A 19925-nucleotide genomic window follows, 5' to 3' on the forward strand; every position below is an offset into this window, starting at 1 on the left:
ACTGCCCAGGCAATCCTATTGCTTGCTACAGTTCAGCTAGAGTATGACTCTGAAGCTGAAGGCAAAGTTTGTTATTGTCCTGCATGAAATTTGATCCTGAAGAGACAGGAACTGATACAGCTTGTTTTGGGGTAATTTTCTGTCCACCGTTTTGAAGGAGGAAGGTAATCTACCAACAGATGAAACCTCTTTGCTTCAAGGAGTTACACAGAAAGCAGTATGGAACATTCATGAACGTGGTCAGGATCTGAACCCAAACCTCTGTTTTCTAGCCAAAGATCTGAGGCACAAAGGGCCGTTTCAATTCTCCACAGGCTAGGAGATTACAGACAGAAAGCTTAAATGACTAGTCAAGCATCACGCAGAAAACCAGTGGCAAAACCATTTACACTCATTCTCACTTCTGCGTGACACCAAAGAAGAAATAATCCTATTGGCCTGATATAGCTCACGGTACCTGTCAAGCACCTGGTTGTCCTGCCACTTCATTTATGCAATTATTTGGTGTCATGATCTCAAAGTCAAATCCTAAAAGGCCCCTTAAGCGTTTCATTTTTATGATTCAGAGAATAAATCCAGTCCCAACTTCACTTTTAACTCCCTAACTTTTCATGACTATGAGTAACATCAGAAAATCTCATACACTCCATGATCTGAGGAGCCTTGAGCTGAGAACACTGGCCTGGAAGTCCTCAAGGCAATGGTAAATCAAACTGTGTGATTTCCTTCAACCGAACTTTTCTAAGCATGAAGTCTTCCCTCTCTCTACATATATATTTCAGAACTGGGCAAAGCTCTTCAATAAGAAAAGACTCAGGAAGTGAATCAACAATGGTTTTCCAGTATAGTCAAAGCTACTAGGAAAGACAGTACTAGCGGACAGAAAAGATCAAACTGCCATGAGAAGTATGATGAGTTAACCCAGCTACTCCTTAAATACTGAAGCACTTTCATCTCTGCTTGTGTAATTAAAAATTAGCATTTAATGTCTCTTTAGATCGCCCTAAAATTAAGACTTAATAAATCAGACAAATTCAAAGTTAGGCATAACTTCAACAGTGTAATGTGAGTAACGCGTATCGTGTCTTCTGTAGAGGTCAGCTGATTAACATCTCAATGTAACATGTTCCAGCAATGTGCCTCTTAGTACTAACCTTGCCATAACACAAGTGAGCAAAAAAAAAAAAAATCACTGAGGAGAAGATCCAAATATTCCAATATTTTCACATCCCGGGATACAGTATCAAATGAGGTAATCAAAGAATTACAGAAGATACAGCTAGCAAAAGACCTTGTCTAATCTATTTCTATACTCTCAGGAATGACCACTTTCATCTAAACCAATCCCAATAGTTCTTTATTCTTCTTACGGGTGTTAAAAATCACATCCTTCAAATTGTTTAGAAACAGGTCTTCTTCCAAAGCTTTTGGAAGTGAAAAGTTAGATCAGAGCCCTTTATAGAACTGTCCCTCCTGTAAGATTTCCAACTTTTTGTACTTCCAGTGAAGACTGGCATCTTGAAATAAGACCTTTCTTCACAGCTAAGAGTCCGAATTTAGTGCATTCAGTTCATGACCTTGGAGAAGTCCCTTACTCCACCCTCTTTTTCTGTTATGGAATAGTTTCAGTGGTTCAAAAGACTCCGAAGTTCAACCAATATTGGAAACTTCATATGAAAGAGTGTAAGAGTGAATGATTCCTCTGTTCATGACAAACATTTCTTCTTGTTTTTTTTCAGTGAGGTTCATTAGAAACTTCCCTTGTACCATCCCTAACTTCCCCATATAAACAGAGACATTTGGCACTGAACAAATGCCTAAGAGGAGTAACAGACAGCCAATTCTCACTGCAGTGCTGTGGATACAAAGTGGACAATGCTATTTCATACCATCCAAGAACACAATCCTTAATTCGTAAAATTATTCAGTGTACTACAGTCTTATTTCTATTCTCCTTACTCTGGGAGCCAAATGGCTTCTTCCATACTGAATGCTAGCATAGAGGGAAAATTAATTTAGCTACTTTTGAGTAAGACCAAGTATTCTCCATCCTAATTGGGCACAATTCAAAAAGTTGCAAAAGGCTTCACAACAAAGCTTTCTCCTGTTACCTCCTCTCTGGTCCCAGTGAATTCAGTGCTTGGATTTCCCCCCTTCCTTTTATTTTACTTGATAATGGAAATGAGAAGTAGGAGGAGCCCAGGCTAAAATTTTAAGGAGGTGCCTCTTATCAAACACTGCTGTGCAGTGTCTCTGAAGGCCTCCAGAATTTAGATAAGAAATTACTATTAACCATTTTGCGTTTTACATACAAAAGTGTTCCAGGAAGCCTACTGCGAAGAAAATGAATTTCATTTCCCTTTCTTTTGTACACTTTAAGGTTTGCCACAGAGTATATTGTGCTTGCAGCCATGTCCACATGTACTTTGATCAAAGCAGATCTCACAAGCTAAGCAGGGTTAAAACTCAAGTGGGGCAGGAATTTTTGAGTCAAAACCTGTATTTCACAAGAAATTGTCCATTCAAGCTTTTTTTCTTTTCAGAAGAAACTTATCTTGACAAGGCTGGGATTTCTGGTCAATATCTAGACATGGATGTGCATGCAACCCAACACACCTCATAACCTACCAGTGGGGGAATGTGTGGGAAATTTGTGCTGAGGTCTCTTCTGTGTCCGTTTCAGACCTGGACCTTTGTTGTCTTTGTTGCAGGTGAATACTTCAGCTACTGGCCTGTGGAATCAGCATAGGGATTGCCTAATTCTTCATACAAAGAAAAGAGTCTGAGACGCAGAGACATGGAAACTATGTCCTCACAAGCACATCATATATGGGGGGGGACTGAAGCTGAGATCCTTGTGGCAGCTGAAACCTTTGACCTAAAGCTTCACAGGTTCTGGTCACACACTCTGCAATGATTTGCAGTGGGGGAACTTTCTTGCCTGCCCATTACACGCACCTCTTTCCACCAGGTTACACTGCTCATTCTGTCACCAATATATCCAGAAAGTTCTCAAAGCAGAAAGCTTTTGAATTTTCTGAAAATGTAGTGGTATGAAGAAACTACCTAATCAACTCCAACCAGAAATTATCCACCAACTTCAATCATGGCTGCTTCTAGCAACACTGGAGATTCTGAAGGTAATTTAAAGGCTTCTAAACCAACTATTTGGTAGGAGAAATGAATTGCACTGGAGACATTGCCCTTTTATTGAGAGCTAAAAGTCAAGATCATTACTCCTGATAATCAAAACAGCAGTGCACTGATTGAAAGAAACAGGGCATAAGCCTTCCTCTCCCAAACAGATTTTAACCCTCTGAACCACAGCTCTCCTAAGTTTCCTCCAATTTTGACTTGTTATTTCATAGCCTTGACTCCCAGACTTAAATCTGTGTGATGGAGTCACTCACTGTTCAGCTGCTGCCATACTCAACACTATCGGATTCATATTAGCTAATGTTGGGTGTATTTAATTGGGGGTGGGGGGGTGGTAATTCAAACACAACAGATTGTCAAAAATTTTTTGTAGAAAACCACCTGTATTTTTTGTGGGAATAGTTTTATGCAAACCAGAGACAAGAAAATAAAAAACACTTCATTTTAAAACAATTGCTGGAGCAATCCTTCAGTTTTTTCAAAATCTGCAAATTTTTCTGAAACTTAGCACTTCAGGTTGCATTTTAATGTTTGATTTTTCACTGGCTGTAGTTAGTACATCCGTCTGCAAAATGCTGTGGGATTATTTGAGAGGAAAAGCTTATGCATATGAAATAATTTTTATGTACATACTTATTAAAGAGGCAAATTCTAAAGTCACTTCCAGCATATCAATGCTATTTCTTTTAGAGCATAAATTAATCTAATGTTAAAAAACATCTTTTCCGTTCTATGATCATGAATCACTTTCCATGTGTTCAAACTTTAGAAACACATACATACTTTACTTGAAGGGTTATATTTAGACTTAATTGCAAGCTTCAAAATTCAAAAAAGCTGCTTTAGGAAGAAATGGGTGAACTAATTTGGAAACTATAAGCATCACTACCCACCCTTGTTAGCTGCCATTGTATATGGAATTAGAAATTTTCTCAAAAAAACATTTAAAGCCACCCATTAAAGGTAACAAAGAGGCTTCAGCAAAACTTACACTCTAACTTTCTTTTTCTTGTTAACCATGGAGTGCCCTCTCCAAACTGTTTTCAGCAGCACGAAACATCTAAAGGCTGAGTACTTACTGAATGGAATTACATGTCGCTTGCAACAGCCCACCCCTTGAACACAAAACAGTAAGTATGCTTCAGATTATTAGGCACAGAGTTACATTACTAAACCTGTTGAGGTTCGGAAGTACTCAGGACAATCAATACCTTTCTATCTATATTCTTTGAAAATTTCTGAAATGGGGAGTTAGCTGAAAGAAAATCTGATTTTAGTTCCTTGTGTCTGATTCTATTTGTTTCATTCCCATTTTTGCCAAATCTAGAAACATTGACATGTCTGTAGGGGAACTATTTTTAGAGAGTCAGTAATCATGAAGATAGGAGAGGCTCATACAGGCATCTAATTGATGATGTATCTCAGGTACTGTAAACACCCATGGAAACACTCTTACATCACAGAAAGGGTGAGATTATGTAGCACAGTTTAGACCACAATGAAAGGAGATTAAAATGAATTGCGTTATTTTTCTTTTGAGCCAGCAGTCAGGAACAGTTACTGCAGCTCAGCTGATGTGCAGTACCTCAGCACAGTAACCTGAGTGAGGATCCGTACCTCACAGCCAGTGTAAATCAGCACATTGGAGCAATCCTCACATCATCAGCACTGCATCAGCACAAGGCAGCTGACAATCCAACCTCCATCCTGCAGATCTGGAGCCGATCTCCAGTCCTACAAGCTTCCCCAGGCTGCTAACCTCCCTGGGCAGAGCGACTGGCAGGTAGCTCAGCAGAAGCTTCTGTTTCAGATCCCTCAGACTGTGTGCAAACGCAGCCCACATGAAATAACTGAAGTTACAACCATCATCCATCTCCAAGCTACATAAATCTCACCAGCAGTTCATAAAACAGCAAATCCTGGGGCCAGCTGTGAAATGCTGTCTCCCAGTTCAGATAGTCATTGTGCTATTTAACATCAAACAACCAACTTTTCACTAAAATAAGCAATTTACATAGCACTCTTCCCTGCAAGAAGAGAAAGAAGGTGAACAGCATCCCTCCACTCCTCTCACTTTTGCTGAAGGATAATTATTCATTTGCAGTTTATCAGCTTGGCATTTGAAGACATAGAAGCATACTTTATTTAATGGCTAGTAATTACGCAGGCCTCCTCTGATGCCTCTGCTCTAACAGGAAGGCTTTTCTGTTTTCATCCTCATGCTGTCAACTCTACAGGTTAAAGATCCCTGGACAGCTGGTTGTTATCTTGTTGCACACAGAAGGCAGGCTTATACTTCATGTGATGACACAGGCCTTCCTAATAATTCTCTGTTAACATTACAAATTATTTCCTTCAGAGCTGAATGCTGACCTCGGTTTGTTCAGAGTGTGCATGAAAGCAGCTTTTGTTTTCGTGCCTAGGTTAAAAGTTGCCAGGTGTGCAAAAGGCAATATGAAGACCAATTCACTGTTAGTTTTTCCCTGGGAACAGGCCAATACATAGGCCTTGCACTTCAGTTCAACCTCTATGCAACCTACTGCTGCAGTTCTCAGCCTAGGTAAGCAGCACCACTGGGACGTCCCTGTGAGGCAGGGCATGAGGCTCAGAATACATCGATGTGGCAGAGACATACAGACATGTTGAGGTGCAAAGAATTCTTCCTAACTTGGCACAGATGGTTGAATAGCACAGCTGGAGGGAATGAGACTTCAGGCAGGAATGCTGCCAGAGAGGGGAAATACTGACAACAGTTACAGTTGTGGAGAACAGGTTTCGAACTTCTTGCCATCAGTGCTTGCAAAGGAAACTTCAGCCTTAGGATTATGCTCAGATAATTGAGACTTAACTGTGGCCCATTTCATCATGGGAATGCTCAGAAAAGATGAGGTAAATCAGCAAGTGGCATGGAGGCAGCACACAAATTAAGGTTCTCTAGACTCCCAAATGGACATCATTGTTCTGGAAGTTTTTCAAGCCCTGCCACTCATTCCTCTAATCTAAGGCCGCTTTATTTCTGAATGAGGGCATTCATGTAAGCTTAGGAGGCTAATTTATTCCATTAGTTGATACCCTGTACCTCCCTGAGTTTACTTCTGTAGACAAGCTCTGTCCCAGCTATTTAGTAATAAAAGAACCTTTAAAGTTTCTAGGCTCAAAACACTAGAAAGCGGTATTTAACATACACCTTTACCAAGTGGGGACTTCAGAGACTGTGATATCCAAATCAAACACTTGGATCTCTAACCCCTCTTCAGAGTTATGCTACTGAACACCTCTGATTTTGGTAATGGACTAACTCCAGAGCAAAGCAGAAACTTGAACCTACCACTCTTATCCCAGCTGGTAGTCAAACCATTTGCCCATCTGTGATCTGCACTAGCTGAATCAATCAACCCACATGAATGGCAAATGATCTGCTAAGCTTTTTATGATGGAAGCATTTTTTTCTCACTTGAGGCAAACAACCTTTTGGAAACCATCCTAAGTCAGCAAGACTACAGCAGCACCTAATATAGTAAGTTAATACTTACAGCTTAAGAACTCAAAAAAGAGAAAGAAAAAAGTGGCTTTCGAAAGTAATGGGATCAAAAATAGATAATGCACCTCAGCTTTCTAGTTACTCTGACTTTTGAGCCTGTTAGAATTCCTCATTTCAAGCTTCTCTGTGCATCTGTGATTTTTTTATTTTTGCCAAATAAAACAAAAGCCAAAACACTTATATAAGCAACCCATTCTGAGTGCTTTATGACTCACAATTAGATAGTAAGAAACCACAGCACACAACCTATGAAAGAAGAATCTTTTTGAAATTGTCCAAAATGAGGAAAACACTGAATTAAATGTTATACTGTTTTAAAGGCACTGTAATAAACAGCACTGGAACAATGTGTGTTTATGGCTTTACATTGTGGTTAAGATTATAAAATATGCGAAACATTTGAATACCTAGAAATATAATTTTTTACTAACTGGGCAGATCTGTAAATTCTGTTATTAGGAGCAGAGACTGGAAAAACTTCCCCCGCCTCACTTTCTGGCAAATGACTTACAAGTTGAAGCAACTCTGTAGGGGAACCAGAAAAAAGGAAACTCGAAATGTAAGCCTTCCAGACCTGAGTCTGAACTGTGTTGTGAATCCCTTCCTATCACTAGAAACATTTTGAAAATTATGACTCGCTGAAAAATGAAGTACAACACCAGCATTCAGCCCTAAGCACAGGGCAAGAGGAGGCTTTTAAGCATCTCATTTCTTCTATTTTAATACATTTGCCCTCATTAGTAAGGTGTGCATCATGCCACCCTTCGTCACTGGTCCAGAATAATCGCTTATTGTTGCTACCAAAGAAGGGAACTGCAGATGTTTCTGCTCTAGCGGTAAAAATTCCAGATGTTACATGAACACTCTTGGGTCTTATACATGTAAATACCTAGCTAATAGGTCCTGTGCTGGTGGATAGCACATATAGATACATCAAAGAGTGCAGGGGGTTGTAGGTACAATAAAAATTATTATTGTTCTGCATCTGTATTGTTTCCTTCATTTAACTATGCATCAGTTCTACAGAAAACGCTCACCTCCTTTCACATCCACTTTTATCCATTCCTGCTGCTAAACCAGTGGCACCAGTCTTCACCCAAGACCAGCCAGGGTTGCAAATACACCTTCTTTGGGAAAGAGACTGAATCTATTTTCACAGAAAGCCAGGAGAGGCCTGACTGTAGACACTGTGAGGAGAAGAGACAAATGAGAATTGATGTAGTCTCTTGATTCCCAGAATTATCTCACCAGGTAGCTCTGCTCTGGAGAAACAAGTAGAATCATAGAATCATTTAGGTTGGAAAAGACCTTTAAGATCATCGAGTCCAACCATTAACCTAACACTGTCAAGTCCACCACTAAACCATGTCCCTAAGGGCAACATCTACATGCCTTTTAAATACCTCCAGGGATGGTGACTCAACCACTTCCCTGGGCAGCCTGTTCCAATGCTTGACAGCCCTTTCAGTGATGAAATTTTTCCTAATATTGAATCTAAACCTCCCCTGGCACAACTTGAGGCCATTTCCTCTCGTCCTATTGTTTGTTAGGAGTATCAGAGGCCTCAAATTGCATAGTAAATACATCCTTTGATACAGCATGTTAAGGAGAGGGGAAGACAGCACTCAAAGCAAAGCTGTCAGTATTAGTTTACCAGCTTTTGTATTGGATCCCAATAATGAGTAGAGACATTTCACAGTAGCTCAAAGCTCACTGTGAAGGAAAAAGCAATTTCTGGAATAGATTATAAAGGATCCTATTCTGCTTTCACTTACTTGGTCTGTAACTTTGGGACTTTTCCATACTTAAAATGATGTTATCAGAAATAAGGCTACTCAGAAAAAATATAGGGAAAGCTATACACACACACATGTTAAATAGAATAGCAACATAGAAAAAGGGAGGGGGCACTGCACTTCATCGCAGCAGTGCTTGCTTGAAGCTCAGAAACAAGAGAAATGTCAGGCCCTATTTCAGATCTCTTGCTGTAGAGAAAGTGGGGAGGAGAGGATGATCCAAAGAGAAGCAAGTAGATGAGTCTTTTCTGGGTAAATAGCAGAAATATCACCTTTCCTGAAGGATTTTGGTTACTCAAAACAGTACAGTAGGACACAGAGAGTCTAAGTTCTTTGTGATGGTGACAAGTCTTTGTTTTAAAAGATGAAGAAAACTATACGAAGTAGGTGGGCATTTAGATTTGATTCTAATAAGGAGAAACTGTTAAGGACTGAAAGGTGGACGGCAATGCACGTAGAAGTGATAATAAGGCAGCAGAGGAAGGGAAAAGAGACCAGGAGAATGAGGACAATGAACTTCAAAAAAAGAAAAAAGCAGCAGACTTCAACACATTCAGAACTGTGATGCATGGTCTCTTGGGAAGATAATCTAAGGTAGAGAGGAATGCAGGAGATCTAGTAGTGCTGAAAGGGACTGTGTCAAAAGCACAACAGCAGTCTATCCCAGTACAGAGGAAAGGTAGTGAACATAGTTTGAAACCAATATGGTTACATTAGGAACACTTTAAAGACTGAACAATCAAAAAGCAACTGTACAGAAAGTAGGAACAAGGACAGGCAACTAAGAAAGAGTATAAAGAAATAGCATAAGCATGCAGGGATAAATCAGAAAGGCTAAGGCATAAGATGAATTACAACTAACAAGGACATAAAGGCAACAAAGAGAGCTCTATAAATACATTAAAAGTAAGAGGAGAGCAAAGAAAAGCATAAGCCCATCAGTTAGTGGAGAAGAACAAATCCGATGATGCTGAGAATGCAATATTATCTCTGCCACAGCCTCCAGAAAAAAAGGTTAGTTGTGACCCAATACTTAACACAATTCTAATAAGGAGATGAGAGAGCTGGCCAGAATAGGGAACAAGTTGAAGACCGTTTAGATGAGTTAAGGCTTGCTTGCCCAGGGATATAAAAATGCAGTAAATTCAGGTGTGAATTTACCCCTGTGACCCTACACCAGCCAGCATCTGCTTTAAAAGTGATGCACATCTGTATCTGCAGAATAAGTGGGCAGGGGTGTTGTATTGTTCCAGAAGTTAGTTAGTGTCTGACCTTACCAAGGAGGTGGTGGTGACAGATCCAGGATATTTCTAGAGATAAGAGAAGGAATATATTCACACACGCAAATTTCAGCACTCTTAAGAGATAATTTCTTTTTGGCCAGTTCCTTGAATCTGTTCAGCTGAGACATATGCAAAGGACCAGGCTCAGGGCCCCACAGCTACCAGCTCTGTGCAAGTGGGCAATGCCAGCTTTGCTCTGCCATTTTCCATGGAGGCTGGCCCTGCAAAAAAAATACACAAGCAAGAGTTCCTACAGTCAGAAACATGACCCCTTAGTGTTATGGGATGTGTTACCCAACAGTTTCTGCTGCTCAGTTAAGGTACAGACAACCTCTTACACTCCAAGATCTCGTCATCTCTCTCCTTGCTGACCAGGATGTGTCTCTGCCTACTGTCCTCCATATGGCACAGACCAGGTAAAGTGTGTGCTCTTGGGAGTCCAAGTTTTAACTGTCCTCTATTAATAACACAGATTCTTCTTTCTGCAACACAAAATCACTCTGCAGCATTTTCTGGTAAGGGAAATTATAGCTTGGCATCTGTTCTTTTCACTGCCAGAACCAGATTGCTCATCTTATTATATCTTACAAAATTGCTCAAGACCTGCAAGGAGAAAATTGATTTTCAATATGGCCTTTTTTTGTTTTAATAGGCACACTTAAGATCACGAAAAGCACCGTGCCAATTCCAAACATACCACAGCTCTTTTGCAGGGACAGCCATTGTAAGGGCATTAGGAAATAAAACTGAGGAGCTTCAAAACATAACATCCCAACACTGATTAATACCAAGAAGCTCTGCACAATACTGTCCCATTTCAGCTCAGCTGGGAACAAGTTCTACCACTTAACCCTGGGTGGTGACTGAGCACAGCAGAGAACAACCTCATACCACAAAGAGGAAGACGTTTTCTAGCTGTTCCCTTCTCCTGCAAATCTCTCCATTTACAGGCAGACTAGCTCCCAAAGCCAGGATTTCCAACTGAGCCAACACAGTACCAGAGACACTAAACAAAACCTTCACACTTTTTAAAACATGGTACAATGGCACAGGTTCAAAAAAGGAAGCACCCTGACAGCTAGGATTGATATTCCTATTCACTATCACCCACGTTAAGGAGTGGTAGGACCACAGAGCCAGGAAGAGCTGTATATCTGCATCTAACTGTGCTCTCTGCTGAAGAGAAGTTATGTTAAATCAATAGAGAAGATCATTCCTGACTTTTATCCTGTTGCCACACCTTGCCAGCAAGATAAAGGTGACAACCACCTGCTGGGTTACACATGGCTTTCCTAAGCCTCACACTATGAATCAACAATAGAAATAAAACTGTAAGAGATAAGGATCAGGGGAAAATGGCATACCCTTGCAGGTAACATGCCTTCTACAAAAAGTTTCACAGAGCAAGTGAATGTCTCCATTCCTAGAAGTCATTTGAATTTCTTTATAGGGCAATTTGTTTGCCAAATGGCAGCCAGATTAATAATAGGTATTATTAATAAATAGCCATTATCCACATGTTACTCATACCATTTACTTGCATCTCATGTACTATTACCCCTGCACCACAAACCTACACAGCTTGAAGACACAGCCTATAGCTGGCCGTGCCCCAGAAGCATTTCCAAGAGGCAGCACCTGCACACAGACCCAAGAGCTGTAGACAAGCTCAGAACAGAGTCCAGCTCCAGCGTAAAATGATCAGCCTTTGGCTGCTGCTGACACAAAAGCCAGGAGAAGGAAAATGATCTGACTTCCAAACATCCCTTTCCCCATTCCCGTTCAGTCAAGCCTTAGCAGAATCCAAAGGGAGAACTACAAACCTGCTATGAGGTTCTAAAAGAAAATATTAACCCCAAAATTGATGTATTCACATCATTGAGGAACTGACTGCAATAAGCCTGCCTAGAGAGACCCGTTCTGTTACCTCCCTGCATCCCCACGTTCAGCAGGTACATTCAGCTTGGTGACACCCATGATTAATAATGTGGCATCCTAGTTGTTGTACAGCAGTTGAGCACAGAGAGTTTTCCTCCCTGTGCCTGAGCATCACAGCAGCAGCACAGAGGGTGCTTTCACCTCCAAAGGCAGGGGGGAGGAACAGCTAGAACAACCTCAGTAAAGCAGATGGGTCAGGGTGAGAAGCACTTTAGCCTATGGAGATGCAGGCTCTATTCAACAGGCACATTGTGCAGCTTAGCTAGCTAATGTTACTGTGCTGGTTTGATACATAAATCATGCATTAGCACTTTTGTTCTCTGTCCGCAGGGCACACATAACTAACCGACATAGTACAGAATTTGCTTTGGCTCAGTAGCAGAGCTGCTATTCTAAGGGCATTCATTAAGTGGAAGTGGCCAAGGGAAACAGACACAGCACAGTGGATATTTCCCTTCTAATTGCCAATGAATATCTGTTGAAAGCCTTCCTACTTTTTTCCTCAGTTTTAGCAGCTGGAGAAAGGACTGCATATGGACACTGAATAACTGGGTGTTCAGAACCTTTCCAGATTTATTAAAGTAACTTTTTAAATTCTTCATCAGGACCTCTTTCCTCAATTTCCCTTCCAGTTACTTGGAGATAAGAGACTGGGATTGCTGCCCACAGCCAAGACTATGTACCAGTCCCCTCCAAGTGTCTCTAGTCCATTTTTTTTCAGAAGACATTGTTATTTTTCTAATCTTCCAGCATTTGATATTAACAGATCACTCATTCACCAGTTTAATCTCCCTCCATCACTGGTCTTCACTGGCTAAAAACCCCACTACTACTTCTCTCAAAGGACTCCAAGACCTGCACTAGTCTTCACATGTGCAATCACATCCCTTCCCATACATGCATAAATTCTGTGTTGCACTGAACAAGCTAGGGATGCAGTCTGCAGAAATCTCCTTTCAGCATAAAGTTTGTGCTCTATATGCCAATGAACTTAAATTTAGCCTAAATTATAGACAAAAGATCAGTGGTCCTACTCCACTGCTGTTTACTTCTGGTAATTTTGCAACTGGGTAATACTGAACAGAACATGTAAGCACTGAAATAATGAAAGGTAAAACATAAGGGGAGTTATAGGAGCTGCAGCTTCAAGTGGCATTTGCCAAGGTTGTGCTGGCCAAGTTAAAAGCAGTAAATGCAATCTGCTAAGAAGCTCCAAGGGAACAGACACCTGTAAGCAGTTTGAGAAGAGAAGCCATTGAAAATAAGATAAGAAAAAGACTAGGGCTGAGCTGAGTTCAGGCACGCAGAAAATACTGGGACCAATTCCAACCAAGGCTCAGCCTGTGTAACCCCACCCAAGGTCAGAGGGACTGATGATGCTCAGAAGTTCACAGGGACCAGATCTGAAGACTCTGAAAAGAAATCATGAAATCCAGAGATCACATCTATCAATTGAGGAAGTTTTCATTGAATGCCCTGAGAACACCACCATTTAAACCTGAAAAAAACCCTACAGTGATTAAAATTGTTTTAAAAAGTCAAATTTTGATAGCAGGAAGGTAATCTGGAAACAGTCTGCAAGTCTGAATTAGAATGAGTCATACATATTTTATTTCCTTCTTCAAATGCAAATGCATGTCTAATGTATTTAAAGTTTTGTCTATTGCCAGGCTGCTTTACCAGCAGATGTACAAAGGGAAAGGGATGACAAGGTAACTACAGCAAGACAGTTTTCTCGGCGCTTGAAGTTCTGAGTATAGCAGCACAGTAGATGCAGCGATGGTCCACATATCCTACATCATACAGAAAGAGGCAAAGGGAAGGGTAAACAGTCAAGGAGAATGGGAAGAAAAAAAAAAGGATGTCCTTCATCATTACTGGGATGAAGTAAGATAGGTGCAAGACCCAGCTGTATTTGTGTCTTGCTGCGTTTATCTCCAAACACCTTGATGTTTTCTCAGTGTAGGGCAGGTTCTGGTCTCTTGAGCATCGTGAAGTTTCCTCCAATGCATGCAAAGTATTTTCCAGGCACCAAGAATACCAAAACAAAGCCATTGTGCCCTTCCTCTTTCCCCGATCATGTGCCTGATTCCTAGGCAGGACATTTGGGAAGTTAAGCAGCACAGGAAACTTGGTAGATGGAAAATACGTGGGGAAGGGAGAAGGATGTTCACAAAGTTTCCCATCTGTTTTGCATCACCAGATAGCCCAAACCCACGAGACCTCATGTGAAAACAATCTGTCTCCCTACTTGTGCCTTGAAAAAGCCCCAAGGAGCATGCAGAAAGAGTAGGTTGGCATAACCCAGCCAATAGATGTAGGAGTGACAATGAGTTACCATAGCTTTGTAAGAATAGCTTGCCTTGGGCCAGGTCTCAGAAGAATATCCTGAGAGACAGAAACAACTCAAGGCATTACAGGGAAAGCAGAAAGCAAGTTTCAGTTTGGGACACTCTGAGCCCCACACCCATTCTGTCTCCTACAGCACCAAAGCTTTCTCATGGCCCAGAGGTCTAGAAGACCAAATCACTGAAAGTAAATGAGTATTTCCAGTAACACTACTCCTTTCACCTAGTCTTATTCCTAATGACTAGAAGCTGCTGCTCACAGAACAGTAGACAGAGAGATGGAAGGAAATCAAAGGACCAATTAGGCCATTAATCCATCAAGTTGACAGAAGATTAGTCCTTAGAGCATATTTCTTACTGTTTCATCCAGTTTACTTTTTAAACAGCCCCAGCAATGGAGAGTCTATTACTTCCCTTGAGGAAATTACCCACAGCTTGTTAAAGATCTCTCACCAGGACAATTTCAATTCTTTCCAGCCTACAGTTTCCCCTTTTCTTAATTTTATGTTACTACTCTCAGCAACCTTTTGTGGCCTGCTTTGTAGGCCATTCACCAGCACGCATTCTGCATGTGTGCATGCATCCTTCCTTATCCTCTAGCCATGTAAACTATATTCAGCATTTTCATCCTTTCCAAATACATCTTCTTCTAGCCCTTCAGGTTTGGGGGAAAATGGTAGCTTCTTTTGGGATGTTTTTTCCCTGAACTTCCCTCCCACTTGTCTCTATGTTCTGCTGTCCTGCTGTATTTGAAAAGCTCAGACTGGTACACCAATCTGCTGAAAGAAATAGGACAAAAAGACACAGCAGACTATGGAATAATATCAGTTGCACCAAATTCCTTCCAGAGAGGAAAATATAACAGACATTCTTCTTCTCTGCTGAAGCAATGCGATGTGAGATTGGCTGGCTGGTCACTCCTCTATTGGTAAGAGCTGTCCTTTGAATGTACCTTTACCTGCCTAGCAGAAGGATCAGGCTAACCTCTGGTACAGAGAAAAAAGGCAAGCACGAGCACAGAAAAAACACTTGCAGGCAAGCACGTTTCATATTGACACCATTACTACATCCAGCTACAGCAGAAGTTTGGATCTCAAAGCACCACTCCTGTCTCTGGGTCAAGTCTCAACTTCCCCTGAAGTTCCCCAGTTCTGCTGAAATAGAGAGCAGCTGCAGGAATCACTTGTGGGACAGCTGACAGCAGTCAGGGCCTGGGCTGCCCTTTGCTAGATGCCAAAAAGCACAGCCAAAAACTGGCTACAAGCTGGAGGAATCGGTGGAGACAGAGTCCTTTCCAATCTGAGGGCTGGAAATCAGAGAGGGACTGAAGATAAGAGAGGGATCACACACCACAGACCCCCAAAATGGAATAAACAGTTCTTACAAGATGTTTTTGCTTAAGTGGGACATAGAGTAATTTCTCAGCATTGCATCTAACGTAGTTGCCACCTGTAATCACAGGCAGAGGAGTGCCGCAGACAGCACAGCTGCCAGATAACCCCAGGTGGAGATTCCTAAGGGAGCCAGTTCTTCTCAAGGCAATTGCCTGCTGACTTGCCCAAGTAGAAATGCTGCAAAACACACTACAAATTACTCCAGCCCCACTGAAGCAAGAAGCTTGTGCAGGTTTATATCTGATGAAGGTCTGGCCAGGAGAGCACACACACACAGGTCATTCCCCACAGCCCCACTGACTTTAGAGGGAGTGGCATGCACCAGTCCGAGCACATCTGGGCAAGGATGAGCCGGAGAACGGGCTCATGCTGCTGTATCTGTCCACTGCAGGCCACTTTGTTCAACCGGAGGGGGAAAGAAAACAGAGGCTTTCATGTGACTGGAGAGCCACAGACTACTAGGAAAGTCCAGAGGGGGTTCAGACTCAGGTAGCGACTGAGCTTTCTACAGAGGATAAATAACAGCCTCCTCCTTCTCTGCTCCTAGTTGAATAGGAGTTTATGATCACGAGCAACAGAAACCTGCCCCGACTATGCCAGCTCTGTCTCTTCCTCAAATGGATGGAAGAGATCTCATAAATGCTTTTTTACACCACACCATCATAACATCTCTTGACTTTCAATGGCTTTGAGCTACAACCACACACCTTGAAGAGCTGAGTTTTTTGCATGCCTGATAAACTCAGCTTTAAACTGATTATTGAAATATCCAAGCTGTTCATGCAATGACTGCCAGCTGAAGCTGCACTTTCTTCACTGCTTAATCTTCACTTACAGTGTCAGAATTCATTTGTTCTTTCCCACTGCACTCCCTGTTCCCAATTGTGCATTCCCAAGCCCTCGCACACACCCCTCTTCCCACCTCCACTGAGCACACTGCTTACAGGATTTCTGGAAATGGATCATTCAAGGGAGAGCTTATTTGTTTCAAGCAATAAACCAAAAAAAGCAAAAAGGAACAACTCAATTACTGTTTACTTGAGGACAAAACTAGAGCATCTTTGATACCTTTGTGTGCAGCAGAAGGTGAATTTCATATTTAATTATTCTTCACTTCATCTTCTGGATGCCTAAGCAATAGTCAGTATTAATCAGCTCTCTACTCTGCCAGAAGCAATTACATTTTAGAAGTAAGTCGTCCCAACAAGAGTTTAAGTAGAAAGCACAAACATCAAGATGCAGCTACCATGCCTAGCAAGGGGGAAGGAGCTCTTTCACCACCACCTATGACTTCAAGCAACGCACAAACTTACCTGAGCTGTGAGCCCAGCATCTGAGCGAGAAATCCCCACACCTCTGCCACGCTGGACAAGCCCTTCCTCTAAGTTGCCTCCAGCTCCTTTCGTTCTCATCCTAACCAAGAGGCAGAGAGAAGAGGAACCCAGAAGCATCCTCCACGTTGCTAACCCCTTGCTCCTCCTCCACGTTGCAAATTTGAAGGATCTTCTCTTTGCAGCTGTTTCCACTCTCTCCTGAGGGCCAGGGAAGCAAGGGCAGACAGCTGTGGCCTTTCTGCAGAAAAGGGCATTTGCTGCTTGCTTGCCAGCTGAGGGACAATGTCTAGCCCCCTGAGGAAGGCAGATATCATCTCCTCTGTGTGACATTTGCACAGTGCTTTGGAACACAGCTATGTAAATGTAAGACAATCAGGGGATATTGTTCAAATCCTGTAAACCTATCTGAAGCCAAGAGGATAATGCCAGTTTACACCATCCAAGTATCTAGGTCTGTATAATTAACAATTAGAGATGAAGCACAGGGGCTGTAACCAATAAGGCCAGATTTACTCAGGTCTATGGCCAGCACTTAAGCACAGTTTTACTGTGCACAGTTTTACTGAAAAGCAAAATCCTGTAAGCACAGTTTTACTGACAAAGCAAAATTTTCTCAGAAGAGAACAAAATTCAAACCAGTTGAAGAGATCATCTGACACTGCATTTGTCATTGCAATGGCTGGAAAATTATCCAACCCGTTGAACAGCATGTACAATCTTTGCAGGTGGGTCAGAAAAAGCCTAAGGCATGGAACAGCAGGTACAGTAGAGGTCAAACAGCACTATAGTGTGGGCACTGTGGCCAGCAGAAGCTGTGAACACACATGGGTTTGAGGACACTGCTTGGCAAAGTGGCATTTTCTACTTCTCTTCCACTGAAGCCATGGGAACACTAACACTGCAACATTCCCCTGCCTTCCCCACCCCAGTTAAGTCCCAGTTAAAAGAGCTGGCAGTGGTGATTCACCCAGCCCCCATGTGCAATACAATCAGATGGTTAGAAACACCCCGAGTCCTGAATTCCAACTATTGTATCTTCTTACTCTTTTGCCTGACAGATCAAAGAGCTTCTTTCACCCATTTCCTCTTCTGCAACATGACCCACTGGCCTAAGAGGTTTGCCTTTATTAATAAATACTGCAACAATACCCTGAAAGTTGCAGGTAAAAAGTGCTGGTGCTCCACAGGGCAATGCATATGAAATACTCCAGTACTTTTGTCCAGGCCTTTCCATGCAGCTCCCTGTTTAATGAGTCCATCACCAGGTTTAATGACCTGCCAGAGCTTTAGAAACACTCTGCCCTCCTCATCAATGATTCACACGCAGTCTTAAAACTGTGCACAGATTAAAGAGGCTGCTGCTCTCCCACCTCGCTTCAACCCAAAGCGGTTTTAAATATTTCATCTCACCACAGAACTCTTCTGTACACATCCCAAAGGTGCTCTGAGAAGCTCTCGCTGGGAGTTCGGCTCTACCTGGCAGAGGGCCTGCTGGCACCGCAAGAAAGCTGTTGCTGCCAGGCCTGCCCACATCCTTTATTTACTTTCTTTAATGAGTCCTGCATGACCCTGGCTGTCAAGAGTGGGGATAGGATTTTCTGAGGTGGTTGGTGCTTTCTATTTATAGAAAAGCAGATGGAAGCCCTGATTGCAGGGACAGAACAAAGAAGTACCTGATCCACAATTGCCGGGGTCAGCAGGAGCCTTCCTTCAGCTTCAAGGGAAATGGAGTCGTGACCTTCTTTTCCTGTCAGCTCCGGTGGGATTTAAAGGGGACCAACAAATGCAGAAACATAGGCAGGATCTTGCTCTTCCCAGATGAGCACGTGGAGGATGACCAGTCTTCTAAGATATCCAGAACACCTTATAGCTCTTACTGCAAAGCAACCCTGATGTGAGAGATCTCACTGTCCAGACAGCCATAGAGACTTCCCTCCCTGCACAAAGCAAGACTGTGCCCTGTGATATAGTCCGCATGAACACATTTTTTGTCCCCGGGGAAGGAGAGCAAAGTAGCCCAGGGGAGAGGGAAAAAGACCTAGCGCCACTCCTCAGCTTTGCCACCAATGGCAGGATGCTGCTGATACTGGTCTCAGCCGCCACTTTGCCATCTCCCAGATGGGAATGCTACTAGCAGATCTCACTGGCCAAGGCATTTTGGGATTTACAGATCCCTTGTACAGTACAAGCTATTACATTACTAGGAACAGCCATATTTATGTGGTACTGTGGCCATGCATGCCACACACTTCTAGCAGGCAGAGGTCTGCCCAACATGCTGGATTTTGTTACAGATGCAATATCTCCACAGTCTCTCTAGGCAGATTCCTACAGCTTAATATTGTTTTTCCAAGTATTCGTTTATATGTATCTGGTACCTTAGCATTATATGCTAAATAAACAAAGAAATCATTAAAAAGATCAGGAAACATAATAGTGAGAGAATCACTTATTAAGCATATCATCATACACCCTCTCACCTAGTTTTTTACTTTGCTCTTACTCTCCCCTTTCACCAGCAGTGCACAACAGCTTGCCTGCTGGCACTCACGGGTAGTGTCCCCCAGCATTTAGACTGTTGAGAGGTCACTAATTTCATGGGAAATCCATTTTCCAGCAATTTGGCTAGCTCGACAAAGAGACAAATGACATTCTCTAGATAAATAATTTGTAATTTTTTATTTATATACTTTTTTTTTTTTTAAGGTTAGTCAACCAGCTCTGAACACAGAAAGAGAAGGCCAAATCTAGGGAAACAGACATGTAGAGAGATAAATGCACATGCGCACAGATACACAATTTCCTTTGTAGCTGCTTCAGCAGCTCTTGATTTCTGCCCTCCTTTTGGTGCGTTTCTCACCTAGAGGCCTTGGAAGAGGCAGGGAGCAGGTTGCAGCCACCTGAACACCTGTGCCCATATCTTTGCTTTCCTTTACAGAGGAGCCAGTTTGATTTCCCAGCCTGTAGGAAGTGGCAATCAGCCTGCATTTCCCCAGTGTTTTACAAAGGGAATTTATTGGCAGTGGAAGGTGCCTGCTGAAAGCATGAGGAATCAATCCCTGTCCTCACAACAGGGATACAGGACAACCTTAGTCCATGCTGTCCATCACCCTGACCAATGGGGACAACCTCAAT

The 19925-nt window shown here is 42.3% G+C and overlaps 1 long non-coding RNA gene across 1 annotated transcript; it reads right to left on the minus strand.

Annotated features, from left to right (window-relative positions):
• Positions 1 to 13336: 13336 nt before the first annotated feature.
• Positions 13337 to 16825, minus strand: LOC127017775 (uncharacterized). The gene is made up of 3 exons (XR_007766646.1): positions 16770 to 16825; positions 14053 to 14102; positions 13337 to 13507 (listed from the first exon to the last, which is right to left on the minus strand). It is a non-coding gene; the product is annotated as an uncharacterized LOC127017775 (long non-coding RNA).
• Between the last annotated feature and the right edge of the window lie 3100 nt (positions 16826 to 19925).

Source organism: Gymnogyps californianus, chromosome 6 (genome assembly GCF_018139145.2).
Source record: "Gymnogyps californianus isolate 813 chromosome 6, ASM1813914v2, whole genome shotgun sequence".
Taxonomy (NCBI): domain Eukaryota; kingdom Metazoa; phylum Chordata; class Aves; order Accipitriformes; family Cathartidae; genus Gymnogyps; species Gymnogyps californianus.